Raw genomic sequence first — 26,411 nt, 5'->3', positions numbered from 1 at the left:
TGGCATTTCCATAATATCGGGATACATTTAGTTAACTAAGATTTCTTGTTTTTTTTCTGTGTTGGATTTGGAAACTGCAGTAGAAATTTTAATGAAAGCCTTGAAAGCATGTTTAGTGTAAATTCAGGAAGCTCATCATCATCAGCCATAAATAAAAATCAAATCAGTGACCCACATTAAATACAGATGAGGTGAGTTGCATATTCCTAAATCCATGAACCACTACAAGTAATTGTAGTTCAGTGTGAATATGAATAATGTCTGCAAAGTAACTGCTATGACAGGACATCTGTAATGTTAATGGCCAGTGTTAATGGGATGATGATTCTCTGGAATCAGTCCCCCAGTTTACAGAAAAGGAGGTGTCTGCTGTATTTGGGAGCTGTTACAGGAGAAGGTTTGAAATGTCACATGTAGCATCCATCCTATATGTCACACAAATAAGAGGCTACATATGCATATGTGTCAAGTATACAGGCTTTAATGTAAACAACCAACCTAAACCTGCACATATACTACTCGGGTACTTCAGTGTTTCTGTTTGATTGATGTGATTTTGTGGTTTGAACCCCGCCCTAACTAGACTCTAACCACGCCCCGGCTGGGATTCAAACTGCCCTTCAAGGGTCTTGCTGAAGGACCCACTGTTAGACACGCACTGAGCGGGATTCGAACTCCGCCCTATCTACGCCCTAGTCCTGCACTAACCACGCCCCCAGCCGGGATTCGGACCTGCATGAAAGTCAATGGTGTTACCCACAGAGCAGCTATCCAGCTGCTATATAAATATATATATATATATATATATATATATATATATATATATATATATATATATATATATATATATATATATATATATAAATATATATATATATATATATCATACAGTGAGGAGAGCAGAAGTACAGGCCTTCAGGGCATGAGAAAGTGTGTTTAGGAATTTAGACAAGTCAAAATAATTCATACAAAGAGGGTCTTAAGTAATTTAGTGAAGTGCATTAGCAGCTGTGTGTGTGTGTGTGTGTGTGTGTTCTTGTTTAACTATATTCGTGAGGTCCAAAAACCAGGAATACAGTATACTTGTGGGGTCCGGACAGCTTTGTGGGGCCAAAATGCTGGACCCAACAAGTTTAAAGGGCTGTTTGAGGGTTAAGACTTGGTTTTAGGATTAGGGTTAGAATTAGGTTATGGTTAGGGTGAGGGTAAGGGTTAAGGTTAGGCATTTAGTTGTGATGGTTAAGGTTAGGGTAAGGGTAAGGGGCTAGGGAATGCATTATGTCAATGACGGGTCCCCACAAAGATAGCGAGACGCACTGTGTGTGTGTGTGTGTGTGTGTGTGTGTGTGTGTGTGTGTGTGTGTGTGTGTGTGTGTGTGTGTGGCTGGCAGTTGTACAGTGGTGTGTAGTTAGTGCTCTTGGAAACAAAGCCAGTTGTAGTAGACTGTTCATCTCATTCATATTTAACCCAGCTTGAAGAGACTAAAAGCACAGCATACTAACACAAGAAATATTAGCTTTGAACTGCACTACTGAACCAGTGGTATTTACAAGTATTTGTGTGTGCATGTAGAAGTATGCGAATGTATGTTGCCATGTCCTGGCACTTGCGTCTGTCACTGTAACAAGATTAATGGTTGACTGAGACAGAAGTCAATTTTCTTCACTAAAGAACAAGTGAGATGAAACAAGCTTGATGGCCTGTACAGCATCTCTCTGCCTTCATCCCTGAGGGATCATCTCTCTCAATCCCTGCTCTCTCTCTCTGGGGTCTACTCTTGCAGATTATTATTGTGGATCCATCTCTTTTTCTTCTTATATGCTTTTCTCTGCTCCACTTCACTAGTAGCTCACACAGAAAATAATCCCTTCTCCCACAAGCAATGATGAGAATAAAATAGTTTAACAAAGCTAATTAAAAAGTGAAGATTGATGTATGTTTATAGACTGAGTAAGGAATCGAGGTAGCAAAAAAAGCAGAGGGTGATTTGTGAGAAGAGGTTGTCTGAATGGCGATCACTTAACTTCACTGCTTCCATTTGTGTTACACACAATACACAACTGCACATAGACATAAACAAGACCGCAGCGAAACAATGCACAGTACTATATGTTCACACTGGCATATGCGGTCGCGCACTCACAGTATTAATGATGATATATCTTTTAATGAAGGGGAACGCATGTGAGAGGCAACTGTGCCATCACTGCAACCATGAATGTTTTATGGCTTTTTAAACAAGTCAATTTCATGCTAATGTGACCACTGCTTACCATGCTCAAAAATTATAAACAACCTTCTGGTGTGGGAGGAGGGCTGTGAGCAGGAGGGTGCAAAGGAAGTGAAAGAAAGTAGACAGTGACACAGAAACAAAAAAAAGGCAGAAATCTCTAAATTCGAAAGGACGCTGGTTTGGCAGCTTGACGGTTGGCATGAAATACAATAAATGAACGAGAAGCTTTCCCAAACACCATCTTTGTGATTGTCTTTTTATTTGATTTTTTCACTCAAAATATGTGTTAATCATATATCTTGTAGACACAGTTACCGTCCACTAATAACAGATTGCACAGCAGACACCAATGATTTAATTCCATTTCCATTTCCCACTATACCTCCTGCTCTGTTTTGTCGAACTCTCCTTCACTTTTCTGATTGTTAACCATCTTCTGTCATTCTCTCTCTCTTCTAAAAAAAATAAACATCACCAAAGCAATTTATTGATTCTTCAGATAAACTGATAGGAGTTTACACGCAAACACACAAACACCAATACTTGATCTTTACTTTATCACTGCAGGGAAAAAAGGAAGAATCTTCAAAGTACTGGAGAAGAAAAATTCAGCCATCGAATCAAAGAGGTAAGTGTGTGACTATGGAGAGAGGGGGACATGGAGCCATAATATGAAACAGCCGAGCTTTCCTTGAATCATTACACAGAATGCCATGGACATTTTATGAAAGCAGAGGTATGGAAGAGAAGACAGAAACAAAAGGATGCTGTGAAAGAAAGAGGGCTGAACTGAGAGAAGCATGAGATTGATATTTCCAAATACAGTTACGCAGATGTAAGATGTGAAACAATCAGGGATCGTTCTATTCTAGAGTGAATATTAGCAAGACAAATCATCCATAATATGCCTATCAAATCTCATTTGCTGATATTGTACTGTGTAACACAGCCCTGTGAGTAGAATACCATAAGGATTACATGAGTTCTCCTTGTTCTTCCTCTTATTTCGCTCTCTACCTCTCCCGCTTTCACTCTCTCTCAGTCCTCTGGGGCCTTAACATTATACAGCATAATAGAATATCGACAGTCGCTCATTTGTGCTTTAGACACACACAATTCAGCCAACAGATGAGCCCATATTCCATTTTGAAATGGGAGCCAATGTGCTTATATTGCGAAGGGGCATAAAGAGTATGGCATGGAGTGTATGAAGGATCGAATATTGCAATATAAACCTTATCATTGTGTGAGGTGCAGGGCTGAATCCTTGATGAGCACACTGCACTCACTAAACACTAATTTGCTCCGTCTCTCTTAGTCAGTCTCTGTCCATCACCGTCTAAATGCTGTCTCCCTCAGATACGTATAGTCTCTGTTTTTCCATCCGATCTTTTCAGTCTATTTATCCCATCGGTCTATTTCCCTCTCTATATCTCTTTTTGTCACTCCTTTCTCTCTTCCTGCAGATTGCCATGGTAGCAGGTGATAGAGGCTCAGGTTGAGACCAAAGGCCCTCTGCCACAACTAGTCCTGTTTTAATTGGTTATTCTGTCAAGATTCTGGTGTTATGGTGTGTTACACTACCATAATGTATCTGTATGATTTACTTTGACAACATCTTTATGATTTACTTTGATTTCATCCTGTTAGCATCAAATGTTTAATCTTTCACTAACTAAAAAATAACATTAAAAATCACCAATTATACTATCATTTATCATTTCAAGTAAATGTATGATATATGAAGTGCATAGGCAGTGACCCCCAAATCTCCATTAAATTATACTAATTTAAAACACCTAGGTTAAGGTATAAATATGTAAATATATCTATAAATAGTATATGCATTTTCCTTGTCTGTGTCTATTACTGTTTATTGGCATATACAGGCCAACAACAAAACCAATCCATCCAATAACTTCATTCAATATTTTTGCATATATACATATACATATGTAATGGGGTCTGAAGGGAAACTGGTAACTAGCAAAGGACAGATCAGTTGAAAGAAACATACGTCTGAAAACGTGGTTTGAGTGAAGGGAACAAGGGGAATCATCTCATTATCACGATGACACATGTCAAAGAGAGTGTACGCTGATGAGACCCTTTAAGGCGCTGACACACCAACCCGATTATCGGCCGTCGGACAGTCTTGTGTCGGTGACTCGAGTCTGTTTGGTGTGATCCGTGCCGTCGTCAGTTGGAGGAGCCATCGGCTTTAATTTGGGCCAATTTGACTTGTTGAATCGACCAGTGGGCAGTCGGACTCAATGACCAATCTGATTGGTGGAGTGCTAGCCCTCGACTAGCAAATCAGTGCACTTATGTTAAAACACTTACCTGAAATGACAAGCAGGATGAGCGTGACCAACGCCTCTCAAAATATGACGAAAATCTTTCAAACTGACCTTTGTCGATCAAAAAAACAGACAGATTCAGCAACTGTATGGCCTAGTTCTCGCTTAAAATGTTTTCGGCGCAAGTCGGCGTCGCTTCGGTGTGTTCCGAGGCACTTTTTGGACTGACGGGAGCCGAGTGATCAGTCCGACTGCCTTTTCTGCCGACGGTCGGTCAATGGGTTGGTGTGTCAGAGCCTTTACATATAGGATAATTGATCCATTGTGTCTTGGCTCTCTTTGCAATTTCAGGACTCAGTCAAACACAATGTGATGGGCAAATATGTGGAAGAAAGCTAGTTGATTTATATAATTGCACAAGCTAAGTAAAGAAAAGATAATGATGATTGAGTCAAATGGAGCAATATGGAGGGAAGAATGTTTGAAGGTTTCTATGGGGTCAGTTGTTCTCTATACTCGGGACAAAAAAATGAAGAGGATGAAAACTGTGGGTCTGTCACTCCACAACAGCCAACTTAGAGGAGAAATAAAAGATTATGGAAACAACAGATGAAAAGCCAAAGGAAACTCAGATTTTTCTAGTTTACTGTAGTTTATCTTTCCAGCATTTTCCTTAGAAACAGCTAGAGGGTTGATAGCTGTTGCAATAAACAAAATCCATTACAAAAACTTATATAAGAAACAACTGCAACTATTGAGACCGCATGGTCTCATTATATTGAACAAAGATTTATACATGCAACCATATATATATATATACAGTTGTGTTCAGAATAATAGTAGTGTGTTTAAAAAAGTGACTAATGCTCAAAATCCTTAGAATAGCTTTTAATTCCATATATCAATGCATTAGGAACACTGCACATTCAATTCCAAATCAAAACATGACCAAAATTGATCAAGTTTGTGTTATACCTTTACAGAAAGTGAAGAAAAAGGAATATTAGGCTGTTCAACATGTCTCAAGGGTGTGATTTACATGAATCACTGCACTATAACATTTTACTGTGTATTTATTGTTGTGATTTTAACACAAATTTTATGCGATAAATAGGCCCAACCCCACAGTATGAGAAACATCCCCATAACATGATTTTGCACCACCATGCTTTACTGTCTTCACAGTGTACTGTGGCTTGATTTCAGTGTATCGGGGTCATCGGACAAACTGTCTGCGGCCCCTAAACCCAAAAAGAACAATTTTGCTCTCATCAGTCCACAGAATGTTGCACCATTTCTCCTTTGGGCAGTCAATGTGTCCTTTGGCAAATTTCAACCTATTCAGTACATGTCTTTTTTTCAGCAATGGGACTTACAGGGGCTTCTAGCTGATAGCTTTGCTTCACATAGCTTTATTCTGATCGTAACAGTACTCACAGGTAACTTTAAGTCTTCTTTGATTTTCCAGGAGCTGATCATTGGTTGAGCCTTTCCCATTTTGGCTATTCTTCGATCCATTCGAATGGTAGTTGACCGTTTTTTCCCACGTCGTTCAGGCTTTGGATGCCATTTCAAGGCATTTGAAATCATTTTGGCTGAGCAGCCTATAATTTTCTGCACTTCTTTATATGAGTATTTCAGTGTGAAATGCACTATAACCAGCATGCACAACATTTGCTTCCTTCCTTCCTTAAATATGGGCCATAACTGACACCTGTTTCTTCACAGAATCAATCACCTCACTAATTGAACATAACACTGCTATTATTTTGAACGTGCCCCTTTCAATTACAGATTCAGTTACACAGAATGAGCAGCATGCATGTCATGACTGTTGGGTCTGTTGGTTTTCTATGACTCTACAACACTTACTAGTAAATTATTTGCCATGTGGAAATATAACTTCTACCAAAAAATTTGATTTATGAGGTTAGTGATGTTGGACTGCTATTATTTTGAACACAACTGTATATATATATATATATATATATATATAGTTAGTATAGTAGTTAATATTAGCCCCACCTTTACCAGCTGTAAGATTAGTGATGCTTACACATAAATGCATTGATAATTATTATATCTGCTAATGGAATGTATATAATTCTGAAATTGGCCATTCTGCTTAATGACTACTTTTACCTTTGGTACTTTAAGTATATTTTAATGTTCATACTTTTGTTTTTTTACTTAAGTAAAGTTTTGAATGCAGTACTTTTACTTGTATCAGAATCAGCTTTTTTGGCCAGGTTTGCGTAGACCAACAAGGAATTTGACTCCGGTAATCTTTGCTCTCAAAGTACAACACTTAACATATTAAGAATAAAAACAGAGATGACGGTAAGAATATAAAAAATAGTGTACAGTATAACAATACAATATAATTTACAATTTTACAAAAAATATACAAAAGAGAGGGAAGGAATAGTGCAATATCGGTCAATAGACTGAGATTTTAGGATTTAAATATGAGTAAAGTGCAAGGCAGATCAGTGCAATGGCAATATATTAATAACAATATTGTAATTGTAGGATTGAAATAGACATAAGGTAGATGAGCAGAACAGTGGTGGTTAACTTTGTTCAGTGTGAGGGTGGGGGCTATTTCTGAGTGTTCAACAGAGTGACTGCTTGGGGAAAGAAACTGTCTCTATGTTGGCTGGTTTTGGCAAACAGTGCCCTGTATCGCCTACCAGAGGGAAGGAGGTTGAACAGTTTGTGACCAGGATGTGAGGGGTCTGCAGAGATTTTTGCTGCCCTTTTCCTGACCCTGGACTGGTACAGGTCCTGGATGGAGGGAAGGTCAGCTCCAATGATCCTCTCTGCAGCCCTAATTGTCCGTTGCAGTCTGGCCCTATCCTGTTTGGTGGCTGACCCAAACCAGACGGTGATGGAGGTGCAGATGACAGACTGAATGATGGCTGAGTAGAAAGTGGTCAGCAGCTTCTTCGGCAGATTAAACTTCCTTAGCTGTTGCAGGAAGTATAACCTCTGCTGGGCCTTTTTCTGGACAGAGTCAATGTGGGGAGACCATTTTAGGTCCTGTGAGATGGTTGATCCAAGGAACCTAGAGGAATCCACAGTGGCCACTGTGTCGTTCTGGTTGGTGAGTGGGGGGGGATTTCCACTGTCATCTCCACAGTCTTCTTGGGGTTTAACTCCAGGTGGTTCTGACTGCACCATTGGACCAGCTGTTCCACCTCCTGTCTGTAATCAGACTCATCACCACCCTGGATTAAACCAATGACAGTGGTGTCATCTGCAAACTTCAGGAGTTTTACAGACGGGTTCTTTGAGGTGCAGTCATTGGTGTAGAGGGAGAAGAGTAGCGGAGAGAGGACACACCCCTGTGGGGCTCCAGTGCTGATGGACCGGGTTTTGGATGATATGCTCCCCAGTCTGACATGCTACTGCCTGCTTGTAACAGTATTTATAAAAGTATGTAGCAGTTTCTACACTGTGGTACTGCTACTGTTACTTAAATTAAAAATCTGAGTACTTCCATGACTGAATGTTTTGAGAAATCTTAGTTTTGCTTTCAGTTTTCATCTCTGGAAATCTATATCTGCATTCTGTGCATTCATTAAATATCTCACTACATTCCCCCTTTCCTCCATTATTTCTCCAGCCATCCCTCAAACAGCTTTTCCTTTCTCTCTGATGGTATATGCAGCTATAATGACTTGTGAATCCTAAATAGCCAAACCATCCATCCATTTATCTCTTCACTTATCTATTCATCTACCCTTCTGCCTATCTATCCACCCATTTACACATTAATCTGTCCATCCATCCATCTCTTTGCCACTTTTTCATTTACTTCTCTCCCTGGATGAGCTGAAGGATGAACGGTAGGACTGAAGGATTTATCGTCACCCACGTCTATTTCCCTTTATCGTCACTGACCCGCCCATCTCTCCATCCGTCTGTTCCCTGCTATCAGCTTCCTTCCGTTGTGTCGCTGCAACCTCTTCAATCCTTAATTTTCATATCCATCAGTATGTGCATGTGAGTGTGATTATGTGTGTAAAAAAAGGAGTAGAGATGACACCTTTGTTTTAGGGATGAGAGGAGGCACAAGAGGATGAGCTGATGAAAAGATGAGAAGGTGTTAAGGTATGAACAGGACACATTTTATTTCATGTGTACCCATATTGTTGCTATTTCCTGTTCCAAAAGAATCCAATGATGTACAGTCAATTTGACTTAAGAACCAAAAGAGGGTCCAAAGAATAAAAAGACAATGGGTAAAAGTGGAAGGTGGTGTTGATAGCAGCTGTGGTGTTAAGGATGCCTGCCCTTGTGACCAGTAAACTCCTCCAATGGTTAAAAGCTGCCTGCCTGCCTGCCTTTGTGGGTTTATGCATTTTGTTGGTTGGGTTGTTTTTCTTGTATTATAAACGTACTTAATTCTCTTCTTTCCCTTTGTTATTGGTGCATTGTCACATATTTTCTCTGTAGGTTAGTTGTTGCTGTATGCATTTCACTGAATTTACATGTACTTTCACTGTTCCATATACATTTGCTCACTACATATCTTTGTCTCTGCTTAGTGTTTGGTTTGTTGTGTTCAGATATGTCAGAAGTGTGTCACACTTTTAAATCATATATGACAGGAGCACCACATGTCATTCTTCAGCTTAAAAGCTGTGTATGTAAGTGATCCTTCTATCTGAGAGACAAGGCCACACAATGGGCTATCCAATACTAGCAGCTATTTAGGTTCAGACAAAGTTTTATTTGGTGTGATTATTTCTCAACACATCTTCCACAAGTGTACATTGACTCTTGTCGGAACCGTACCAATGTATGTTATTTCCTGCAGTAACGTTCCAGCTTTTACTCAATTCCTGAAAGGGTTATATGTTCTTAGGAATGCATGTACTGTAAGTAATAAAGACATGGATTCAATTCTACAGTATTTCCTTATTTCTTAGCTCAGTGCATCATGTTCAGTGCAAGCAAAGGAAGGACTACAGGATTAGGGCTACAGAATTGGCAGCCATGCAAACAAGAACCACTTCCTCTTGTCCTATAATGAGTACCTTGTTCATAATGCATTGTTTTACTTGTGTGTTTTTGTTTGTACAGTTTGTTGTCTGTTTGTGGGTGCATGGAGGTCTGCATGTGTTTTGTGTATAATTTAGCTTTGTTTCACTGCATTAGCCTCATTAGATCTTTTTTTCCTTTAAAATTCTTTGTCTCTTTCTGAGCTATTCTTTCTTTATATCTCAAAAACAGTACGCACAGCCAACAGTATGACTAATGATTGGGTTCTAAGTACATAATCATTTTGTTCTGTGACTGATGATTAGTTAACTTTAGGTTTACTTTTATTTCGTGGTGAAGTTCTTTTGAGTCAAACTTGTGATAAATGGGTGTAGTATACAAATTATTAATTTAACCCCTTCCTGGGGCTTCCAGAGATTACTCCTCTACAGAAATGCAATAATTTGTGAGTTACTTTTTATCTAATTATTCATAAATTGTATTCTCATCACAGCATATTGCCCCAGATGCTGCTGTGCCTGCCAAGTTTTCCTACTCGGCAGCTTCTTTGCTTGCACACAGTTTGAGAACTGTTATCTGACATGGCAATGACTCTCACGTAATCTCATCCTAACCTAATGCTGATACTACCCCACCCAACCAATCAAAGCACACATTACAATATTACAACATTACTTAGACTGCTCACACCAAGACAACCTGCTAACACTGACTTGCGGTTGCTATGGCACCAGCCTATCAGAGGGCCCAGGGCTAAACCAAAGAGTGGTATATAATCCTTCCTATGATCCCAGTCTGTTTCTCTGGGCAACGAGCCTCATGAGATGATTTATATATCTGTCTCTGCTGGAATCTGCGGAATCTTGCTGGAGGTAGTGAACGAGAGAGCAGGAAAGATTGAAAAAATAAATTAAGTTTAATCACAAATGTGTGACAAAACAGGATTAATCTCAAAAGTATGTTCCCCCTCGCTTATATCTCTGTTAAACAACCCATTCAGAAATAAAACAGCACTTTTCTCCCTGAAACAACATTTATGTAATCTTTTAAGTTATTATAGCAACCTTTAATAATTTGGCTGATTGGCTGATTTTGCTGGATTCATCAGTACAGCTTTCTAAGCCATGCTGTCCCTTTTATATTGCTCGCAAAGCTGCATAACTTTTTATCTGAACACTTCAAGGACAACTTACATGGACACACATTGTCATGCACAAGGACAATATCCAAATCCCTTTGTGCTCTGCTTCTTACTAACTTTGCTATCCCTTGCATAGGGATTCTAAATCGCCTCTAATAGTCTTATGTTTGCTCCCAAAGGACACTGGTGTGCTATTTGAGTATCTAAAGCACCCTGCCCAGTGCTATGTTAGTACCTAAGCTTTTGAAAAACCATGGGGAAAGCCTGCTGATAAACAATGACCTAGGCCCGGCTTTCAGAGGATTCTCCCGGCTCAGTTGTGGAAAATAGCTGATACACAACACACACACACACACACACACACACACACACACACACACACACACACACACACACACACACACACACACACACACAGCTTGACTCTGAAGCACAGGAGGGGCTAGTACCAGACCTTTAAGCTCAGCAAGTTCTTTGGAGGTGATCCGAATTTATTGTTCCATATTGTGAAATTGAGGAGACAAACTGCTTTCACAGGTGTGAAGTATACTGACTATGTTGCAGGAGGAGAGCGAGAGAGAGAGAGAGAGAGAGAGAGAGAGAGAGAGAGAGAGAGAGAGAGAGAGAGAGAGAGAGCTTGCAGACACGGCGGTGAAGAGTAGAAAGGGAACACACAGCACAGCTTTGCACACATATGTGGATTCATGCCCACAAAGCTCTATCCTATTCCCTGAAGTAACATTTATCTCTCTTTTCAAACACCATACATAATATACTACAGTCTATTTAGCTGTATCTTGGAGCCAGTAAGCAGACAAATTAAATTAAATGACTATTTCAGTATTTACTCCCACTCTCCCTCTTGATAACTTCCCCTTTTTCCCACTGCTCCAAACCTAACTGTTAGTAGTTCTCATCTGTTTGCAAAGACTGCTTTGGTGAGGTGGTTGCCAGATTTAGTATCACAGCTGCCAGGTGTTTGGATTACCAGTATTGCTTACTTAGAAACAAGCAGATCAGTATGGGGGGACGGGAAAAAAATACTGTTCATTACAATGTAGTTTCTCTTGACTTACTGTGTTATAGAGAATCAACAATGTAGTATAACAGCTGTAAAGGAAAGACGAAAAGCAGAGTTGAGCTTAAATATGTGGCACAGTATGTATGCAGGATAGAATATTTATTCCAAACCAGCCTTCGCTATTTTAACCATAGCAGGATATGGTTATTTCTAGAGATGCACCGATTACAACTTTCTAGGTCGATTCCAATTTCCGATTTTCTTTGAGTTAGGCCAGCCGATACCGATTTTAGCCGATTCCGATTTCATTTTTTCTAACCTCTTTACAGCACACACAAATATTTATTTTCTATCTTTTCTTTAATAGAACATTTTGCACAGAACATAGAACATTTTTTGAACAGATAATGGATCACTATAAAATAGAACTATATAAATTACTCCTGGTGTGGGAAATTCACACACATCTAAAGTGCAATGTTACAACCATTTCCTTCTTTTCACATCCAATATCCAACTAAAAAAATGTGATTTTGGTTTTTGGGGTCGTCCGTCCACGCCCTACTTTTTCCTTGCAGGTGTTGCATATTGCAAACTTGTTATCTTCTGCACACACGCTGAAGAATTTCCAAACAGCTGACATGTTGCAGGTTAATTCACGAGGTTCCCTACATGTGCGAGAATAGCGCGGACACGCGCTTCACACCGCGAGCGGGTACGTGCGACACACGGCGGAAAAGTTGAGAGAAAGGAAAAAGAGACTGTGCTGTTGCGTCTGTGTGTGCGTGCGTCCTTGAGAACTGTAACTCGTATAACTTATGTTGTCAGTTAATTGTAGCATTGACCGGCATAAAATCGGCATATGTCCAACCCAGTCTCACGGCAGTTCGTGTAAATGTCACGTTATTTTTAATATATTAATACGTGTTCATGGGGACGTTTTTCTCGTTTTTTACGTGGTGGCCAGCACGAAATACCCTACAGGGAAAGGACGCCTCACACGCCGGGAGACGGCCGAAAAGGACGCCTCACGGTAGAGATCCATTGTCCATCCGTCGCGACGTCATAAATCCATGGTTGATGCTCCACGCCCCTGACCGGCAGCTGATTGGACGAACGCGTGTCATGGGTTTGGCTTCTCGAGAATTTCAACATGGGTGTGTCATGGCGGCTCGTTGAGAATACGATCTCGTATTTTACGAAAATAGTTCACTGAAACGTGTTTCTGAAAACATTTTAAGCGAGAAATAGGCCAACTTCAGATTGACAAAGGTCAGTTTAAAAGATTTTCGTCTACTTCTACTGGATAGTCGCGTCGCGTTCAACGGATTAATTTGCATAAAGATGGGCATTGGCCAGCTTTTGGACGTGCAGTATTTTTTCCAATGCAGCACCGCCTTCCCGGAATGCTTTGCGTGCACGTTGAAGTCGCTTGACGTCACCCATAGGAATTGAGTGGAGCGCTGCGCGACAGAAGCGTCGCATGGTCAAATGGATCACTACCGTCACATGCCGGGAGATGGCCGCGGGGGACGCACAACAATAACGGGATGGTGGAGGTTGGGTTTAGGAAAAACACTACAGGGAAAGGACGCCTCACACGCCAGGAGACGGCCGCGGGGGACGGCTGCGGGGGACGGCTGTGGGGGACGGCTGTGCAGGACGGCCGCTGGGGACGCGCCACAATAACGGGATGGCGGAGGTTGGGTTTAGGAAAAACACTACAGGGAAAGGACGCCTCACATGCCGGGAGACGGCTGCTGGGGACGTGCGACAATAACAGGACGGTTGTGATTAGGAAGACTACGGGAAACAAAACGCCACACGCGGGACGCGATCCCCGCTCGCCCGGGTGAAAGTCTTGTATCGTTTGACCCATCCACCACCCCGATTTTCGGCTTTTTATACTACTCCCTACCATTTTCGTGCTGTGACCACGAAATATATGTCAGACTGACCTGCCGGTCGCCGGTAATGACCGAGCACGTGAATTCCAATTCCGGTCACCAGCCGGTCTATCGGTGCATCTCTAGTTATTTCAGGTCAGCAATAACAGGCATGGAATTGGAAACGTACAATATGAAAACAGCATTGGCACAGGATATTAAAAAAGATGTAAATATTTGATCAGTCCCTACACTTTTTGAGGCTGACTGCAGCTAGAATGGAGGCAACTGAAGATGTTTGATACATTAAAATGTATCATTTTCACTCTTTTGATATAATCATAATCAAACTCATCAACAGGGAGAAAAGACCTCAAAGAACAAAGTCAGAAGTGTCACATTATGTACACACTGCAGACCTTTTTGCTCATTATAGCAAGAAAAGCACAAATGTAACTTATAAAATTATAATAGCTTCATGCATTTAGGTTCTTCAGTTCCAGGATCCTGGTACTGTGCATGAAAGCTCACTGGCATGACCTACTGGGCCACTTAAATGCAACAGGGCCATTGTTAGTGTTGTTACTGTAGTTACACCTATAAAAGAAAAAAAATAAGTTTGCTATATCCAAACTATCATCAGGCGCCATTACCAAACTAGTGTTAGTACAGTCCAGAACACTGACCCTTCAGTGCACAATGCACCTGTACACTTTAGTGTATTTGCTTGAATAAAAAACTAATTGTTATCCTTTACTTTTTTGTTATATAGTGTATGGGTATTTCTCTAACAAAAATCAAGGATTATTGTATTTGTGCTTCCACACAGACCCACCCTGAGGCAAAACTAGCTCGAAGAAATTAATGATTGACAAGTTAACACTTCTGCATCCTCTTTATCAAACTTGCAGGGGGAAATCAATGGGTCTTAGTTTCTTTGAATAGAGCTTTTTACTTTCAGAGGGTCGAACACCTAACACCCAATTACAATGTTTGATTTGTTTGATAAAAAACTGTAATCTCTACCAATTATATGCTTTACAAAAAACATTGCGTCTTACGTAGTAGACACTAATCAGATAGAGATTGCTTTCTAAACACAGTAACACAGTCGGCTTATGAAAATATATGAGTGAACATGAAAGGCTGTATAATATGTGATCAAATTAAATGAGCCCTTAAGCAATAAACAAGCACAACGGCTTCCATTTGTTGTTTATGTTTTGCTTCATGACGCAATAATAACACGTCAAAGAACATCACAGTCATTTAAAGAAACTCCATTGCTTCTGAGTTTTCTCAATGCTGTCAATTCAAAGAGGCTATGTGTGCACATATCTGTGTAAGCACCCATATGTGTATTTGTTTATGCCTTATGAATGATGCTCTGCCTGTATGGCTATGCAATAGTTTACACAAAAAACTCTCAATTTAAACCTCTTCAAGATGAAATGCTCAATATTTCATAGAGCCAACTCTGGTCTTTCTTTTTGAATCGACCAACTGAAAGATAAATGTAAAGCTTAGGAAGACTTATAGAGAGATTAAAGTTTCTCACAAATAGTCTGTGAGAAATGCTGTATATTCTATACATGCTAGGGGTGGGGGGAAAATTCGATACAGCATAGTATTGCGATACACAGATGGCAAGTATTGATCTGTTATTGTGTTGGTCAGTTTGTCTGCTTGACAATCCCACTTTGCAGCAATAAAAGTGAAGTAAGATGAACAAACAATGAAATGTATCTCTAAAACAGATGTCGACAAAGTTTCCTTTTGGGGACGTCTTTTGAAATTGGGAAAAATTTGAAGTTGGAAAATATGCAATATATCGCAGAATATTGCAATATGTTTAAAATCGCAATAACATCGTATCGTGACATAAGTATCGTGATGATATCGTATCGTGAGGCCTCTGGTGATTCCCACCCCTAATAAACACATATCCATACTCTTATACTTACACACTCAGCCCATGTTTTCATCAACAGTGTTAAATCTTTGCTATTCATCTAAAAAGAGTTGTAATTAACACTTGTGCACAAGTTAAAAGGCAAACACAGGCGAACAATATAAACTGATATTTTAATAAAAGACTTGATCTGATTTTACAGAACAGATAATGTGTCCACACATAATCTAAAATTAGCTGCTATTTGTTTTCATATGACTGTAGTAATACACATCTATTCAAGTCTAGGTCATTATTATTAGGTGCTCTTTTATGTCTAGTGCCGGGTGAACAGTCTTGGTAAATGGAGCTATCATATGTGAAGGTGTATCTGCCAGGGCCCTTCATGTAAAATGTTGCTCATGTATTTTGTCAATGTGACAACAGGAGTTAACATATATCCCTCAAATGTAATTGGATGATTGGTGCCACTAAATTAAAGCCTGATTACACAAAGAATCACTGCATACATCCATGTTCCTGGAGTGCATGCACATTAATTGCTTTAGGTGCATTATAATTAATTTGTCACAGGTTTATTAGTATCAGACTAAATCTGTTACCTGCATAATGAATTTAGATTTTATCAACATATAGAAGAGTTAAATGTGCTGCCAAACCCCTCTTGAAGAATAAGGTGGTGGTGTGACACCTGTGCAGTCAGCAGTGACGGACTGGTAATCTGGTATTTGGGCAGATGCCAGAAGGGCCGCGGGCCCTCATGGGCCGTTTGGGCCGGCCGGCCAATCAGAGAGCCGCATGATTGCCACTTAATTGTAAACAGAGGCCCATATAATTTCTGTCGGCCCCTTTCAAGCATTAATAATAAAGTTCTTCGGCCAAATTTGTCCAAATCCTTCACACCTAGTAATAATGTAATCTGATCAGTATTTATACCACATATGAGTCTCTCAATATCACAGTCATGATTACCCTCTACAGTCACAAACTTTTACATTAGTCTGTATTGTTTTGTAGCAAAATTACTTCTTATTATTACAAATCTACCTGCATTTCTTTTATTTGAATATTTGTTTGCAAAAAAATTAAATTAAATTAAAATGTAGCAATGCCTTCTGGGAATTTCAAGACAGAATCGAGTAGATCGCGCTTGCATCTACTGTCTATCAGCGTGGTTGTTGGAAGCTGAAAATTGGAAGTTGGAAACTATGGTTGGAAGTTGGAAGCTATACTGTTGACAGAAAAATTAATCGAGGCATCTAGCGACATGAAGGGGGCAGAGAAAAAGAGAGAGAAATATAAGAGAGCACTGTTGGCAGACGTTGAAAAATGCTGCAAACTGACTGATTTGTTTTTAAAGTGCCCATATTATGAAAAAAACACTTTTTCTGGGATTTGGGGTGTTCTTTTGTGTCTCTGGTGCTTCCACACGCATACAAACTTTGAAAAAAATCCATCCATGCTGTTTTGAGTGAGATACAGTTTCTGAGTGTGTCCTGCCTTCAGTCTCCGGGTGAGCTGTTCAAAATCGGCACGGCTTGTGACGTCACAAGCCGTCACAAGTCAGCTGGCTAACCGTTAGCTCGTAACGTTAGCATGCTAACGCTAATGCTAATGCTAGCATGCTACCTCGTTCTCAATAGCAAAGCACTGCTACAACACACACAAGTTCACCATAATCTACAAAAGAACTACTTACATGTGCGCCCTCATTTAGAAGTCTCCCAGCTAATCCTGCCTTATAACTGACCGAAGTTGGAGAAACAGCCTTTCTTTTACTGTCTATTACTGTCGGAGCTAGCTAGCTGACATGATCTACATCTGAGCTACTGCACATGTGCGAGTGCAATCAAAGATAGTACAGAAGAAGAAGAAGAAAAGAGGTCTCACTCTGTAGCTAAAACAGAGACCAGCTGAAAAGAGGATCTGCAGCAGTGAGAGAGAGAGCGGTGCAGTACAACAAAAATATGGTGTTTTTTGAAAATTAAACCATGTAAACCTATTCTGTTACAACCTTAAAATACAATTATGAACCTGAAAATGAGCATAATATGGGCGCTTTAAAATCAAGTGCAGCTTCAGCTAGCATTAGCGCTAATACTGCTAGCATGTTAGCGACACATCTGAGCCAGCACACCAGGGAGAAAGACAGGACAGTGAGGAATATGAGGAAGAGGAAGAACAAAATGAGCAAGAGGAGGATGAAGAGATAGACATGGATAATGAATCTATGGAACTAACCAACACAGAACAACAAGCCTGCTGTGGCTCTGAATGTGGATTACTAGAAGCAACAGAGATGGAGACCAAAGCTGCAGGAGGGAGTGTAGGTACAGTAAGTTTGGCTACTTCAGAATATTATATTATTATGGAGCGGCTGGCTCTGATGATTTATTCTTTTTTTTTGTATATATATGTCTATGTGTTGGTGTTGTTTATAGCATGGGAGTTTACGTTCACCATCACTGGGGCTATCAAAAGTGCGTTGATCAAAAGTTCTATCTGCGACACCCCCCCCCCCACCAGGAAATGGAAATGCCAGGGCAGTTTTTTGTTCCCAGTCCGTCACTGGCAGTCAGTCACCTGTGTCAGCTCATGACAGTATTAAAGGTTAACCACTGTTAGGAATACACCTCAATACCTCAAGTTTTAAAGGAAGCCTGTTCAACGGTTTTTGGCAACATGCAACCACTACACTCAGAAAAGCAGAGACCTGCTGAGAGTGTAGGCGAGCTGAAGTAATGTAGAAAAGTCTTTCTACATACCTTAAAACTTTTTTTTCACAAAAAAAGATTCAGTTACGAAAAAAGCAAATATTAGTTTGGTATATATATATATATATATATATAAAAAACATAGAGATCAACAGTAGAAAGTGGATATGTTAAAGCGAGGATGTTATATATTATATATATGTGTTGTAGAAAAAGATTTCCAGAGCGACACAACTAGTGCCATAGTTGCACATAGTTGATATTCTTTTTTGTATGCTGCTTTTCCTGTTTCTTAATATTTAGATCAACAATTTGTTTGTATCATCATTTATTTCAGTTATAGTTATTGTAAAAACACTTTAATGTCATCCATTCTCAGCATCTGCTTCTCACAGATAACAGTATGTATGACAAATAAGCTACCTCTCAAATCTTAAAGAGCATATTTGAGTTCTAGTTTAACTCTGTGTGTGTGTGTGTGTGTGTGTGTGTGTGTGTGTGTGTGTGTGTGTGTGTGTGTGTGTGTGTGTGTGTGTGTGTGTGTGTGTGTGTGTGTGTGTGTGTCTATTTTCAGGTTGGAGAATTGCAGATGTGAGGCTAAACGAAACTAGCAAGCACAAAGCCGCTTACGATCCTATATTTAGTTTAAACAGAAGCAGAGCCAGAGTCCTTCTTAAATCTGAGGCAGGTTGACTCATCCTACTACCAGATTGTCTGAAAGCACAGTTCACAACCTGTATCTAGCTGCTGCACTACCCATCTCTCCCAATGTTTTCCGTTTGTTGCTCTCTGCAAGGCACTTTGCACACTGCCAGCTAATGAGTCATAAGCTTGAGCACAGCAGCTTTAATGCGCACAGTCTTATGCACACACTCTAAGATACACACAGACATTAAGGTAGAAAGAATGAAGATGAATAAGCCCAGACAGGCACATCACACTCATGCACATGCATACACAGACACACACACCAGAACATGTAGGTTTCACACAAAAATCCAAGCCCCTCCTGTGCCACCTTAACCCAGATTAATGTTTGTTTGGCTGCACAGCCTAGTCAACCATGCCAGGACTTTCCAACAGGTGGCATAGGCGGTGCCAGGGAGGGGCTTGGGGGTGCTGTAGCTACCCCTAGGATTCCCATAGCATCCCCTTAGCAACCCCAAGAAATTGCTGTGGTTTATTTATATTTTGTGTATATGTGTAAATAGTATAATTTATATTTGAAAAATGAATAAATACATTACTAAAACAAACCAATTATTTTTAGAATAAAAAACATAAAGCCAACACAGTTGATTGTATTCTCTAGTTTTGACTTTAGTTAAAAAAAAACATAAATCAATCTCTCTCGGCTCGCTCAGTAAAACGCGGCGGAAGTGGCTGCGTATCTGCGTGTGTATTGTGTATGTATTGTATTGCGTATTGTGTAACGTTAGACTGTGTGTGTCAAGGGAAACTCTAAATTTCAGAGCACCCTCACTGAAACGTCGAGCAAACCCATAGCACCAGCAAAGGAAAATCTCTGGCGCTGCCACTGACAGGTGGTACACCGGTGCATCACCTGATGGGTTCCATTTGCAAAACAATGCAACTTTAATTGCAATTTTACTGCCCTGTCATGATTTGCTGGTGTCTAAAAAAAGATATCCTTGAAGTCAGAACAGCTGACTGGACAATGAAGATTCTAATTTTAAAAGTGTATTTTGGGAATTGTGACTCATTGACATAAGGGAACAGGCTACTAAAAGAAAAAAAAGAATCATACCTACATAGTAATGAAACACATACTGTCAGTCAGATATGTAAAACAAAACTGTTTACCTTATGAACAGAGATAGCTAAGTCTAAGTCACATCATTAAACCCTTATACAGCAAATAAGCACATTGCAATTAAACATGCAAATCTTCCGGGTTTCTAAACATACTGATCATACACCAACTACCAATTGAATATTGACAAGTTTTACTTGTTCTGCTTGTAGTTGTAGTTGTTTTAGGGCTAGGAGTCATGTCCATTCAATTTAGTCCTGTTATTTTTTTTTAAAGCAGTGTGCACCCAGCCAAGGTGCACTGAATGTTTCATAACGTATCATTGAGTAAAGTCCTGCAACCTAGTTTCATAATTGCAGAAACTGAATTCCAATAATTATACTGTTTAAATAACTGAAAAACTTACTTTGATTATTCATAGAATTGTCAAATTATTATTATTATGCAAATATGTTCTTTTAGCCAACTGATATTATGGGCTGCCCTGCTTTAGGCACTGCCTTCTAGAGGATTGTTGCAAAGGAATGGCATATTGAATTGTTGCTTTTGGATCAAGATGCAGCACGGAGCATATTAGTGGCATCCTGCTGAAGGATTTCAGTGATGGGGAGTGGACAAGGTTTTTTTGAATGTCCCAAACATCGAGAAGGAAGAACAGAAGGCACCATCTGATTTGTATCAACACTCCAGCCTCTACTCCACTTTCCCCAAGCTCAGTGCAAGCAATGATGTGGCAATTCAGAAAATTCTGGAACAGGTATCGGCAGGGGGAAAAGAAGAACAAAAAAATTGTGTGCCACTTCACCAGTGCAAGGGCACTGCACTTGATAGCCAGCATGAAATGATGAACCATAAATAACAAGTTAAGGTGGAGCCCAAAATGGAGCAATCTCTCTGTCTGCTTTAGAACAGATGTGCAGAACAAGCCTGTTTAAGGACTTTATTGTCAATCAGACTGTCAAAAATGAAAAACTGTATTGCATACTTTTTTTTATACCCGAGTTACTCTGATTGTCTGCCAGAATGATTGAATGACTGATTGGGTGGATGATAAGTTACTCTGACTCTGACTCCATCGAGAGGCTATCTAGGATGTGCAACGTAGGAAGACAAATGAACAAATTGTGCTACTGAGAAGACAAAATGATTGATAGAGTGTATTAAGTGTATTACTTTTGACAAACTTGACAGGCTATTTGGGGTATAAAGTGGTAGATATTAAATGGTTTTTTTTTGTTGTTTTTTTTAAATAAATGACAGCTCGACATATGTCAAAAAAACTCAAAAACATAATTCATTGAATCATTCCTTAAGATCCATGGCACTTTTTGTACGCCGCGGGTAGACAGTATTCTTTTTTCTCTCCAGTTCATCAGAAATAATTCTTGTATCCATTACTTTTCCAAATTCATTCTTGCACCTACCATAGTATTATAATATTTAACCATAGTCCCCTGGTACAAAATACCTACCGCTCTTGGTGCCTCAATCCACTCTTCTTTGTGATGATGGCTTTGTCCAGTACATTAATACACAAATAACATTTTTCTTTGACAGGGTCACATAATCTCATACAGTTCACAACCTAATAAGACAAAACGGCAACGATTAAACCAGCTAACTAATCTCATACTACAATTAGATCAGCAGCATTCATCCTCACCTTCTCCTGAACTGTATAAACAGAGGCTTTCCTTACAAACCAAATTTACTAAATACTTGCCCTTCAGCTGCGTCAGTCAAATAGCTAAATGCCTATTACTCAAATTAGGCTGGAATCAGGTGACCTAACAACAGATACACAGAAAATAAATGACACTTTTTGAGATTTTTACTGTAACCTTTACAAATCAGAGTCTCTGGAACATCCTAACCTGTTTAACCCGTTCTTTGACAACCTTCCTATTCTGACATTAGATTCTGATGCTGCAAAAACACTAGAAGAGGTTATTGCTCTGGAGGAAATCCAGGTAGCAATTAAATCAATGTGGAGTGGTAAGAGCCCCGGCTTATCAGCATTTTATTAATAGCCTTTCTCCTCTGTTAAAATATATGTACATGGACAGGTGTCCATGTTTTTTATCATGCACAACAAAACAAAACATGCAAGAATGAAATCCCCCTTCCAATAACCATGGATAGTGCACCTTAGCCAGGCATGCCAAAACACTTATTTGTGAACTTCAATTTTCAATGGGAAATATCAAAATGAAATAGCACAACATGGTGACAACATAAAACAGAGCTTTCAAGCCGGGGAGCAGTGTTCACCTCTCGGCGAAAACAAAAGGTTTTTACCCAGGAAACGCGTGTTCATTCCTCGGGAGTGTTTTAATCCAAACCACGATCTTTTTCCTAAACTTATCTAGTTTTTGGTGCCTAAACTTAACTGTCTTCGTCTTAACTGCTACATGATGCTGACTTTTTCTCTGCAAAATTCAACTACCATGGACCCAGAAATGACCGTGCTCTGGTGGTGCCTGTAGCCGGCTCACAGTCACCTATTGGCAGCTAAACACATCTACCAACTGTCGCTGATACGACGGACCTCTCTCGGATTCTCTTAAAGATCACTACGTTGACAACGTTTTTAACTCTTTATGATCAGATCTCACAAAAATACCAGCTTCCACAGTCGCACGTCTTCCAATACTAACAGGTCCGTGACTTCACTCGTAAGAAAACATCTACATTTCTTCAGTTACCACAGCAATCCATTTTAGATGAGATTTTGGAAATAAAACCTCAGAATAGAGAAGTTATCTCCAGATTGTATGACATGTCTAAATCTCATTGGGACAATGATCTAGGTGTTGAGTTCTCTGAGGATGAATGAAAGTCGGTATTGAAGCGAGTCCACACATCCTTGATCTGCTCTAGGCACAGACTCATACAGTTTATAGATTTACATCACCTTCCTCTTTCTAATAAAAAAGCTTCCTAAGAATTAAACCAATTTAAATCCCAACTGTAAATCACAAATAGGCTCTCTTATTCATACCTTTAGGACCTGTTAAATACTATCCTCTACTATACTATACTTCTATTTTTGTGACATTTTGAGAGATATTTGGAATTCAATTGGAACCCTCCTCTCGAACAGACACCTATCTTGTTAAATTAGAAGCAAGTATCTTAGCCATCCCATATGCACTGGATTAGAGATCTTTTGCAATTTCTCCACCTAGAAAAAATTAAAGTATACCATTAGAGGCTTGACTGACAAGTTCTATCTCCTATGGCAACCATTTCTATCTTATGTGGACAGACACAACTAAAATCTCTCCCATAGTACAAGGGCTTAGACCCTCCTGACTGTACAAGCTAGACAAAGCCTGGTATCTTTCGTAAGGTTGATTTATTTAACATGTTTATCCGTCTTATTTCCATTGCTTAATTTTCTAATTTTAAACATTTGTCTTGTTTACTTTTATAGGGATTACTTTCATTCTCAGTACCCTTTGATAACCTACACTCAACTTTTCTTTTAATCTGCTGGTTGAAACAGTGCTATTGATGCAATGGCCCTTTGGACAATCTTGTATTATTTGCAAAAATTATACATAAAGTTTAAAAGAACAAAATAAAAACATAATTCAGTTTAAAAAAGATCATCCCCAGAGAAGTTATTATATTTCTTTAAGCCCATCTTTCTCTGTCTCTCCTCCATTGTGCTTAATAATAACTTCATTAAACTCTCTAAGCCTCATTATGTTTTTGACAAATTGGCAAAAACAGTTCAAGGAATACTCTGACATTTTGGGAAATCAGCTTGATTTCTTACCAACAGTGGAATGAGATCCATAAAATTGAATCTCTGTGTAAATGTATTTTAAAGCTTTTATGAGGTTTTTACATATTACAGTATACTACTTTTAGCAATACTGAAATGGATGCTACCAATGCTCTACCAAACAAGTTCACTCTGGCGCAAGGTGCTGCACCAATTATCTGCCTTCATGTAATGGCAAGTTCCTGGATGTATTGAACAATCGGATGAGTTTTTCAGAGCTTTTTAACTCCTGAGTGTAGATGTCAGCTATATCAGCAGGTGAAGTTCAGTTTCACACCGAGGGTTAGAAAGTGTGGTTTCTTGCAGTGACAAGAGACTGAAAGGACATACACCTATATGAAATGTGTAAATACAGTATAATTTTTGCTACACTCCACTGTACCTTCCCTGAGGATTTCTGTGCCTGTCTCCCAGATCCCTCTGTAAAATGTGGTTTTAAGCTGCTGCATCAACTACCAGACTGAGTTCCAAATTGTATATGTTTTAATATGTACTGCAGCTGTCCTTACAAAGTACATACTGTTGCATGCAGTATGCATACAATTGGAACATACTACTTCTTCATAACAATGTGAATTGAACTTTGACCCCCTTGCTCAAAGAATTGTGGGTCAGAATAGCCAGAAAAGCATGCTGGCTTGCATACTGCAAAATCTGACCAGATTCAGAAGAACATCCTGGTATTTTTGGCATACTGCATTTGACATACTATGTATTGGGACATACTAAGTATTTTTCTGGCACACTAAATAGTATGGTAGTATGGGTATTGAAACCCAGGGCCAGTGTAAATCCTACCAACGTTCATGGCAGGACAGCTGCTGCACAGTAATGATGGGTTGTACTCATCTCTCCCCTGAGAAACACTGACCCTATGCTTAACAGTTCCACTTGGACACAGAAAAAAAAAAAAATCTCCTCTGTTCAATCTCGGATAGAAAGAAGTGTAGAAGGGAGGGAAGTAGCAGCTCGCAATGCGAATGGAAAAGGTGGTAGGAAGAAAGGCATTGCATTTATTTTTACGGCCTAGGCTGTAACCCGACAGAAATAAATTTGCTCCAAAAAAAACGGAATATTTATTGTAGGTGGAAGGTCTTTCTTGTGGCAAGTGAAGGTCAGTCTCTGTCTTACTCACTGTAAAAGTTTAAACTTTAATCCTCTGAAAGATACACCAAAGCCTTACTGCTACCCAAAACTGAAATTTGAATAACAGGCAAGTCTGTGCTTCAGGTGTTTGTATATTGTGGTGTATTCTTGGGTAAGGTTTAAGTCCCTGATTGTTAATTAATTCTCCTCTATCTTGCCTATGAATCAAGAGACTGGCATGGAACACCACATTTCCTCATCTGCATATGCCAATTATTCTCACTAAATAATCATATGTGTGTATGCACAAAGTCGTGTGTGTGTGTGTCTGCACGTCCTTTCAGGGTTGTGTGTTTCTCCTGCTTCCCTATCTATTATTTAAGGCCTCATACAGTATGTATCTGACATTTGTCTCTCCAGTACCAACCACAGACTGTGACACAGACAGTCACTGTGTTCCCCTGGTAATCTGTGGTTGGCACTGGGTCCCCTGGTGCCTCATTGTCATTTCGACGGGTTTTTTCACTGGTCAAATGGGGACAAACATTTGTTACTGAGCTGAAGAAAGAATTTGGTTACAAATATCAAATCACTCAATTTGTTGTTTTTGACTAGCGATCACATCCCACAATTTCCCCTCGAGGGATAATAAAGATCTGATCTGAACTGAACAAATTAAGGATAAAATACATTTAAAATTAGATAGTAAAAACTTGTATGCCTGGCTTAAGATCTAAACCACACAAGAAAAGTCATGTTTTGCAGGTTCAGGCATTAGACACTAAGAACCAAAACTTTTATCATAGCAAGGGGAGAAAAATGTCAGTGTGGTGACTTGTCTTGAAACAAGCATTTGACATATTAGTGCAATAATATCAGGAAAATGGCAAAAGAAAGAAAGTAAAATACGATTTCAGGATTCCTAGTCATGCAGTTGGCTCCTCACACGCAACATTTTCAATTGTCTCCAGTCTTTGCCTATTTTATTCCACTAATTCCACAGAATTGCATTAAACTTTCTTCACGACTTTCACTTTCTTCTGTTCAATGTCTTTTTTTATTTTATTTTGCCTTCATTGAATTGTTAACTGCTGAGACAGAGGGAAGATTTACATAACAACAATTCATCAACCAGCCAGGAACAAATACAAGGCTTTGCTTGAAAAACTGAGAAGTAATGAAAAGAAAGGGCGAACACATATAATGTGCCAGAATTCACATTCACAAGATTTCTCACAAATTTACTAAAATGTGTGAATGAACACAATGCATGCTTGTTGAACACATATTAAAAGAACAACAGCATTGTTTGAGGTAGTGCCAGTTCACACAGTTAACATGGTAACTTCAAGCTTAATTGCTCAATTAAATTAATGAGTCGGCTCCAGAACCCAGAGAAAAATACTTAAAACCATTACCATCATCCCCTCTGAAATTGTAATTGTAGAACAATGCATGTATCTCTAGTCTCTCTCTCTCTCTCTCTCTCTCTCTGTCTCTTCTTGTAAGCTAGTTACACTCTGGAAAACTGCAGTGGGTC

The sequence above is a fragment of the Sander vitreus genome, chromosome 5 (genome assembly GCF_031162955.1).
Source record: "Sander vitreus isolate 19-12246 chromosome 5, sanVit1, whole genome shotgun sequence".
Lineage (NCBI taxonomy): Eukaryota > Metazoa > Chordata > Actinopteri > Perciformes > Percidae > Sander > Sander vitreus.
This window is presented reverse-complemented; position numbering follows the sequence as displayed.